The sequence below is a fragment of the Salmo salar genome, unplaced genomic scaffold (assembly GCF_905237065.1).
Source record: "Salmo salar unplaced genomic scaffold, Ssal_v3.1, whole genome shotgun sequence".
NCBI classification, from domain to species: Eukaryota; Metazoa; Chordata; class Actinopteri; order Salmoniformes; family Salmonidae; genus Salmo; species Salmo salar.
In genome coordinates, this window is record NW_025547423.1 from 1 (window position 1) to 8,052 (window position 8,052).

Here is an 8,052-nt window from a genome sequence, read left to right on the forward strand (position 1 = left end):
CGGTCAAAAGTCGGACAATAATGTAGTTTTCCAACAGCAAGCCTCAAATCAATATGGCAGGTTGCCAGTTTATAAGTGTCATTGTTTTGGGGGGACCGAGTGGCGCAGCGATATAAGGCGTTACTACAAACCCGGGTTCGATCCCGGGCTGTATCCCAACGGTGATCGGGAGTCCCATAGGGTGGCGCACAATCTGCCTGTCATGCCAAATAGTTTCCCCCTCTACGTCACAATTGGGGGATTCGATAAACTATTACCGTCCGTTGCTATATCAAAGATGTGACGACCTATAAGCATTTTTGAGATCATTAGTCTAAATGACGTTATTTTCATCATCGCTATGCAAACAAGGCTGATTTCCGCTACAATTTCGTTTTGTGTAGCTAATAAACTGAAAACATGAATTAACTATTTTGTACCTTGTTAACATTACAACATGAAATCCATGTATTTAACGTTGCTACGTCTGCTTGACACGTTAAAGTTACTTACCTTACAGATGACGAAGTCAGCTAATTTCCACTCCACTCATATGCAAATCCTTTTGATTCATACACTGGCTTGTCTGGCTGTCATGTTTTTATTTAAAAATCAAATCAAATCAAATTTATTTTTATATAGCCCTTCGTACATCAGCTGATATTCTCAAAGTGCTGTACAGAAACCCAGCCTAAAACCCCAAACAGCAAGCAAAGCATGTGAAAGAAGCACGGTGGCTAGGAAAAACTCCCTAGGAAAAACTCCCTAGAAAGGCCAAAAACCTAGGAAGAAACCTAGAGAGGAACCAGGCTATGAGGGGTGGCCAGTCCTCTTCTGGCTGTGCAGGGTGGATATTAAAACAGAACATGGTCAAAATGTTAAAATGTTAAAATGTTCATAAATGACCAGCATGGTCAAATAATAATAATCATAGTAGTTGTCGAGGGTGCAACAAGCACGTCCGGTGAACAGGTCAGGGTTCCATAGCCGCAGGCAGAACAGTTGAAACTGGAGCAGCAGCACGGCCAGGTGGACTGGGGACAGCAAGGAGTCATCATACCAGGTAGTCCTGAGGCATGGTCCTAGGGCTCAGGTCCTCCGAGAGAAAGACAGAAAGAGAGAAAGAGAGAATTAGAGAGAGCATATTTAAATACACACAGGACAACCGGATAAGACAAGAGAAATACTCCAGATGTAACAGACTGACCCTAGCCCCCGACACATAAACTACTGCAGCATAAATACTGGAGGCTGAGACAGGAGGGATCAGAAGACACTGTGGCCCCATCCGATGATACCCCGGACAGGGCCAAACAGGCAGGATATAACCCCACCCACTTTGCCAAAGCACAGCCCCCACACCACTAGAGGGATGTCTCCAACCACCAACTTACCGTCCTAAGACAAGGCCGAGTATAGCCCACAACGATCTCCGCCATGGCACAACCCAAGGGGGGGGCGCCAACCCAGACAGGAAGACCACGTCAGTGACTCAACCCACTCAAGTGACGCACCCCTCCCATGGACGGCATGGAAGAACACCAGTAGGCCAGTGACTCAGCCTCTGTAAAAGGGTTAGAGGCAGAGAATCCCTTCCCTTATCTACACTGAATTAATATAATGTCAGTATTCCTATTTTGATGTATTTTTTTTTAAATATCTCGCATAGCTCATTAGTACACCCTTATGGTTGAATATATATGTATCAATTGTCGATCCTAGGATACAACAATGAATAATGTGGAACAAATGAATAATATCAAAGGATACCTTACCACACAATAATGAACACCATAGGAAACACTTGTGAAAACCAACCAGACAATTTTAATACATAAACTTTGATAGTTTTTGGTACAGTTGTGTCATTTATTTTCAGATTCTTTTTGGTACACTCACATGGCAATCAGAATGAAATACATAATTCTGGTGTGTGAAATAAAGAGGTGGGTGCTGTGTGGTTAGGAGGTTCTGCCTGTCACTTCTCAACAGACAGTCTCGGAAGAGGGACTTGGAGGGAGACTGCGAAGTCCAGGAACTGCTGCTCTCTTTGTTCTGAGTGTGTGCAGCGCTAGTGTTTTTAGTTCATCTCTGTATCTCACATGTTATATGCCCAGTATGATACTACTAGCAAACTTTATTAGCAGATAATGACAATAGCAGTAGATTTAGATTATGTAAGGAGATGGAGGGGATGGGATAAATGGGCAGATTGTTGGGCAATGGGAGAAGGGATTATGGACCAGTAAATCTGTAACTGAACAGTCAATTTCAGTCAACTGAAAATGTTACTTGCAATTAATACATTTAATACGCAAGTGTCGACATTTACAGCTAATTTGAGCAAGTTTCAAATATTTACCAGCAAACAAATGGAAAAACATACAAATGCTTGTAAATGTTACTTGGAATACAAGACAGACACATGTGCTATATACTTACCAAACAACTTACCAACTTCACAGCCAATGTCTGAAAAAAAAACATCTTCATACAAATTTAAAACAATATTACAACAGGTTATTAAGACACATGAAAATGCTTGCCGCATCTCCTGCACTGGGCCACCTCCTTACCCTTTCTCACGTATTTCCGACAGTAGCAGTGGACGCTGACCTCTGTGTGGGGTGTGGACACCTTGGGAGGCCTGGACCCAGGACGGGGACTGGAATCGGGACTGGGAAATGCTGCCAGGTGCCCGGCCTGAAAACAAGAGAAAATATGTTTTCTCATGGATTTCTGATGGTATTGTGCCATGAAGGGTTCCTCATCTCTGCAGAGAGTAAGACTGTTTGCAATAGCAAGAAAATCACACATCAGTAAATAAACTTGGCTATTTATTTAGTTGGTGACAGAATATAGCCAGTAATGTTATTACCTTGTTCCAGAGTTCACGACCTCGGTCACTTAAGACGACCTCAGGGAACAAAGATCACCCGCACACAGATTGCCTCTCTTGCTGAGTTGTTGGACCCCATCCTTGAAACATCCTGCAGAGCGGCAGACTTCTCCTCTGGCACACAGCAGCGAGCTACAGATCCCCTCCTGGTCCTCGTGTCCATCCTCATGAAGTTATGCAGGACACAGGTTGCCTTCACACGCTTGAATTCCACCAGGAGGCAGTCCCAGATGGCCCTGGTCACCAAACCTTGCAGTGCCCTAAATGGTAACTGTAGGCAGGAATCTCCAGTTACAAAGTAACTGCAGGAATATGGAAGATAGTAATTTAGACATTTACATCACCAGGTCATTGTGGATTACTAAAGTATAATATCCCTTACAACAAGTCATGATAACATTGGATTGATAGATGCATGTGAACAAGCAGGATCAAATCAAGGACAGCGTCACAAATGAATACATAAATACCACTTGAAGCTTGATGAGTTGACCATTTGAATCTGCTGTGCAGTGCTAAGGTAAAAACAAAAATGTGCACCCCTTTGAGTCCCCAGCACCAAGACTGAAAACCACTGCTCTTTATTGGGACCTCATATGTAGACAGGCTTTCAGAGCTCTCTGTATCCGAGAACAGAAATCTTAACAAGAAACAGACTTCATTATACTCAAATTAGACTACACTGAATATTATGTTACCATTATCTCCCTCCTCACTTCTAGGGCCTGGAACTACACAAAGGTACCTCTCACTTTGACAGTTGGGGCTGCTATCCTTTCACCCTCCTCCATGGCTGTTAGCAAGCTAACGTTACCTACAAATTCATTTGTATTTTTTTTTAACAGTGCTAAATACATCAAGATAGCTAGCCAATATGAAGTTGGGCAGCTGGTGATATAAAAAATTATTAAATATCTATCTATACAGTATGTAAAGTCGGCTAGATAGCTAACTAGTGTTAGCTACGTTAGCAGCTCATTTGAGTTAGCCCGCACTGTTGCTAGTTAGCAAATAAAACATGTTTTGGGAAAACATTTTAGAAATGTATTTACTTACTAGTACTTGAATAGGTCCTCCCAGTCATGTGGACGATTGGAAACAGGGCAGCAACGTTTGTCACCAGAGCGTTTTAGACCATATTACTATGTAACGTGAACTATTTACCCATTTAATAACCAGACCTTCATACGAACTTGCTATGCTGCATTCTTGAAGCACAACCGAAAGTGCTGCTATATGCTGCCCAAAAGCGAGCCACTCTGGGCGGGCTAAGACGAGCGATTCTGAGGTGAACTAGAACTGCAGGTGTTGTGCAGAAAAGCTCGCCCCCAGAATCGGATTGGCTGAAAGTGCCATTCCACTTAGTTGAGACAGAGACGGATGCGCTCCAGAGGTGCGAATGTAAAGCAAGTCAATAGACTGTTAAAGTCCCAGCAGTAGAGAACTGGAAAATGACAACGCTTCAATATTTGGGAATATCAGTTATTTTCATCATCGGTGAGTAGGTTATTCCTATAGAAGTTGTACTTCGTGTTGGTGTTTGTTACTGCTGTAATATAAAGGCAGTTATTCTCATAATGTATAGACCTATGGTTATTCATGTATACCTTTAATTCAAAAACCAAATCAAATTTTATTGGTCACATACACATATTTAGCAGATGTTATTGCGTGTGTAGCGAAATGCTGGTGTTCCTAGCTCCGACAGTGCAGTAGTATCTAACAATTCACAACAATACAAAAATCTAAAAGTCAAAGAATGGAATTAATAAATATATAAATATACATTTTAGGACGAGCAATGTCGGAGTGGCATTGACTAAATACAGTAGAATAGAATACAGTATATACATATGAGATGAGTAAAGCAGTATGTAAACATTATTAAAGTGACTAGTGTTCCATTATTTAAAGTGGCCGGTGTTTCTAGAATTCAAACATGTCTATAATATATGGGGCAGCAGCCTCCATGGTGCAGGGTTGAGTAGCCGGGTGGTACCCTGCTAGTGATGGCTATTTAACAGTCTGATGGCCTTGAGATAGCTGATTTTCAGTCTCTCGGTCCCAGTTTTGATGAACCTGTACTGACCTAGCCTTCTAGATGACAGCAGGGTGAACCGGCGGGGTGAACTGTCTCGTCATTGTTGGTAATCAGGCCTACTGCTATTGTGTCGTCTGCTAACTTGACGATTGGAGGCGTGCATGGCTATGCAGTCATGGGTGAACAGGGCGTACAGGAGGGGGCTGAGCACCCACCCGTGTGGGGGCCCTGTGTTGAGGATCAGTGAAGTGGAGTTGTTTCCTACCTTCACCATCTGGGGGCTGCTGTCAGGATGTCCCGGACCCAGTAGCACAGGGCGGGGTTTAGACCCAGGGCCCAGAGCTTAATGATGAGCTTGGAGGGTACTATGGTGTTAAAGGCTGAGCTATAGTCAATGAACAGCATTCGGACGTAGGTATTCCTCTTGTCCAGATGGGATAGGGCAGTGTGCAGTGCAATGGCGATTGCATCGTCTGTGGCTCTATTGGGGCGGTAAGCAAATTGAAGTGAGTCTAGGGTGTCTGGTAAGGTAGAGGTGATATGATCCTTAACTAGTCTCTCAAACCACTTCATGATGACAGAAGTGTGTGCTACGGGTGATAGTCATTTAGTTACCTTTGCTGTCTTGGGTACAGGAACAATGGTAGACATCTTGAAGCAAGCGGGGATAGGGAGAGATTGAATATGTCAGTTTACACTCCAGCCAGCTGGTCCACGCATGCTCTGAGGACGCGGCCAGCCTTGCAAAGGTAACACGCTTAAATGTCTTATTCACTTCGGCCACGGAGAACGAGAGCCCACAGTCCTTGGGAGCGGGCCGCGTCGGTGGCACTGTGTTATCCTCAAAACGGGCGAAGAAGGTGTTTAGCTTGTCTGGGAGCAAGACATAGGTGTCCGCGACGTGGCTGGTTTTCCCTTTGTAATCCGTGATGATCTGTAGACCCTGCCACATACGTCCCGTGTCTGAGCCCTTGAATTGCGCCTCCACTTTGTCTCTGTACTGACGACCATATTCCCAGTCACTTTCCCGTGGCTATACTCAGAGGCTACCCGAAACCAACCCAACCCCAGAACATATCCCAGTCCACGTGATCAAAACTATCTTGAAGCATGGATTTCGATTGGTCAGACCAGTGTTGAATAGACCTTAGCACTAGTACTTCCTGTTTGAGTTTCTGCCTATATGAAGGGAGGAGCAAAATGGAGTCGTGATCTGGTTTGGCGGGGGAGGGTCTTGTAGACATTGCGAAAAGGCGAGTTGCTAGTGTTTTCCCTAAACGAGTCCTACAGGCAAGGTGTTGATAGAACTTCGATAGCATTTTTCTCAAATTTGCTTTGCTACAATTCACAGCTACAATAAATGTGGCCTCATGATATGTGGTTCTCATTTTGAATGAAGTCCAGTGTAGTTCCTTGAGCCATCTCTTTTCTTTAGTTTTGTATGCGCTATTTAGCCTACACAAGAGGCTTAGCCCTATTTAATTACATTTTACAAGAATATTAGGGAGCAAATGTATTAACATAGTTATATTAATTATTTATTGGCTTATTTTAGAAATGAACCACATGTTTTGTTCTGAACCAATTGTTTGGCCCTATCCCGATTTGGGCAATGACTGCAGAATCAAAACTGTTTCTCTTTAACATTGACTCCTTTCCTTTTGCGTTGATTAATTGTTGTTTATTACGCTACATCCGAGCATTTAAAACACGTTATTGGTGAAAATGTGTCATAGTGACCTTAAAGAAGCATGCTCGTTTTACAAGCTGTTTTGGCCTAGCATACTTCATGCAGGGAGCGCTTTTGCCCGTCAGCTGTTCCTCTCTTTTGTAGGCCTATTTATTTTTTTTACTAGGGGCGTAAAAAATGTCACGTATTCGACCAATAAAACTCATGAAAAACACAACACTATAGAACAATCCTTGAATAGCTTTTAAGGCATAGAAACAATAAATGACTTGTTAACAGGAAATACATTTATTTCCATGACATAATCCTTTTTTCAGGACCCTGTGTTTCGAAGATAATTCGTAAAAATCCGAATAACTTCACAGATCTTCATTGTAAAGGGTTTAAACCAGGGGTCACCAACACGGTGCCCGCGGGCACCAGGTCGCCCCCAGGGACCACATGAGTCGCCCGCAGGCCTGGTCTAAAAATAGCACAACTCACTAGTGGGCTGCGTCTGAAATGTAATTGTATTCTGTTGCTATTCTTTTTAATCACACTTGCATTTATATATATTTAAAAATGACAATATCTTAAAAATATTTTCATTATACATGAGTTTAGATAAGTTTAGGTGAACTCTGACCTACTCTAGTTCAAAGGTCAGTATTGTGCGCGGGAAAAACCAGTGCTCGTGGAGAGTAAGCTAGCGGGCGCAGCGAAGATGGTAGATGAATGCAGTTTCTTGCCCCAAAAACATGGCAGAAAAAAGGAAGAAAACGTATCACTTTCACAACGATTGGGAGGAGGAATTATTTTTTTACGACTGTGAAAGAAACCTGCGTGTGTCTCATTTGCGGGGCGACTGTGGCGACGGCACAATGTGGAGAGACACTTCACTACGTGTCACAAAAGCTACCATGCTAACTACCCACCGGGAAGTGCACTGCGGGCAGAAAAAGGCGGTGAACTAAAGGCAGCTTTGGGTAAGCAACAGTCTTTTTTTTCACGAGGACGGCGAAAAAGTCACAAAAAGCACCCGAAGCCTCCTTTAGAGCTACACATTTTCTGATCAAGAAGAAGAAGGCATTTTCAGATGGAGAAGTTGTCAAAGAAGCAATGATGATAATTGCTAACACTGTACTTAAAGACGAGAAAAATGGAACTGATCTAATCTCCACTCTCTCCGACGTCAAATTGGGTTCATCTACGATGGTTAGACGAGTGTCAGCTATGTCTGGTAACTTGGCCGATCAGCTGGACCGGGATCTGGCGAAGTGCAGCTGGTTTGGCATCCAGTGCGACGAGTCCGTGGACAGCAGCAGTATAGCGCAGCTGTTAGTTTTTGTCCGGATGGTGTTTGAAGATTTCTCCACAAGAGAAGAACTCCTGGCACTACTGCCCTTAAAGACAACTACGAGGGGAGTTGACATTTATAACACGGTGAAGGAGTTTTTCCTGCAG

The 8,052-nt window shown here is 43.4% G+C and overlaps 1 long non-coding RNA gene across 1 annotated transcript; it reads right to left on the bottom strand.

The window, feature by feature from the left end:
* Nucleotides 1–1,780: 1,780 nt before the first annotated feature.
* Nucleotides 1,781–6,890, bottom strand: LOC123731816 (uncharacterized). The gene is made up of 3 exons (XR_006762854.1): nt 5,535–6,890; nt 2,858–5,400; nt 1,781–2,682 (listed from the first exon to the last, which is right to left on the bottom strand). It is a non-coding gene; the product is annotated as an uncharacterized lncRNA (long non-coding RNA).
* Nucleotides 6,891–8,052: the final 1,162 nt, after the last annotated feature.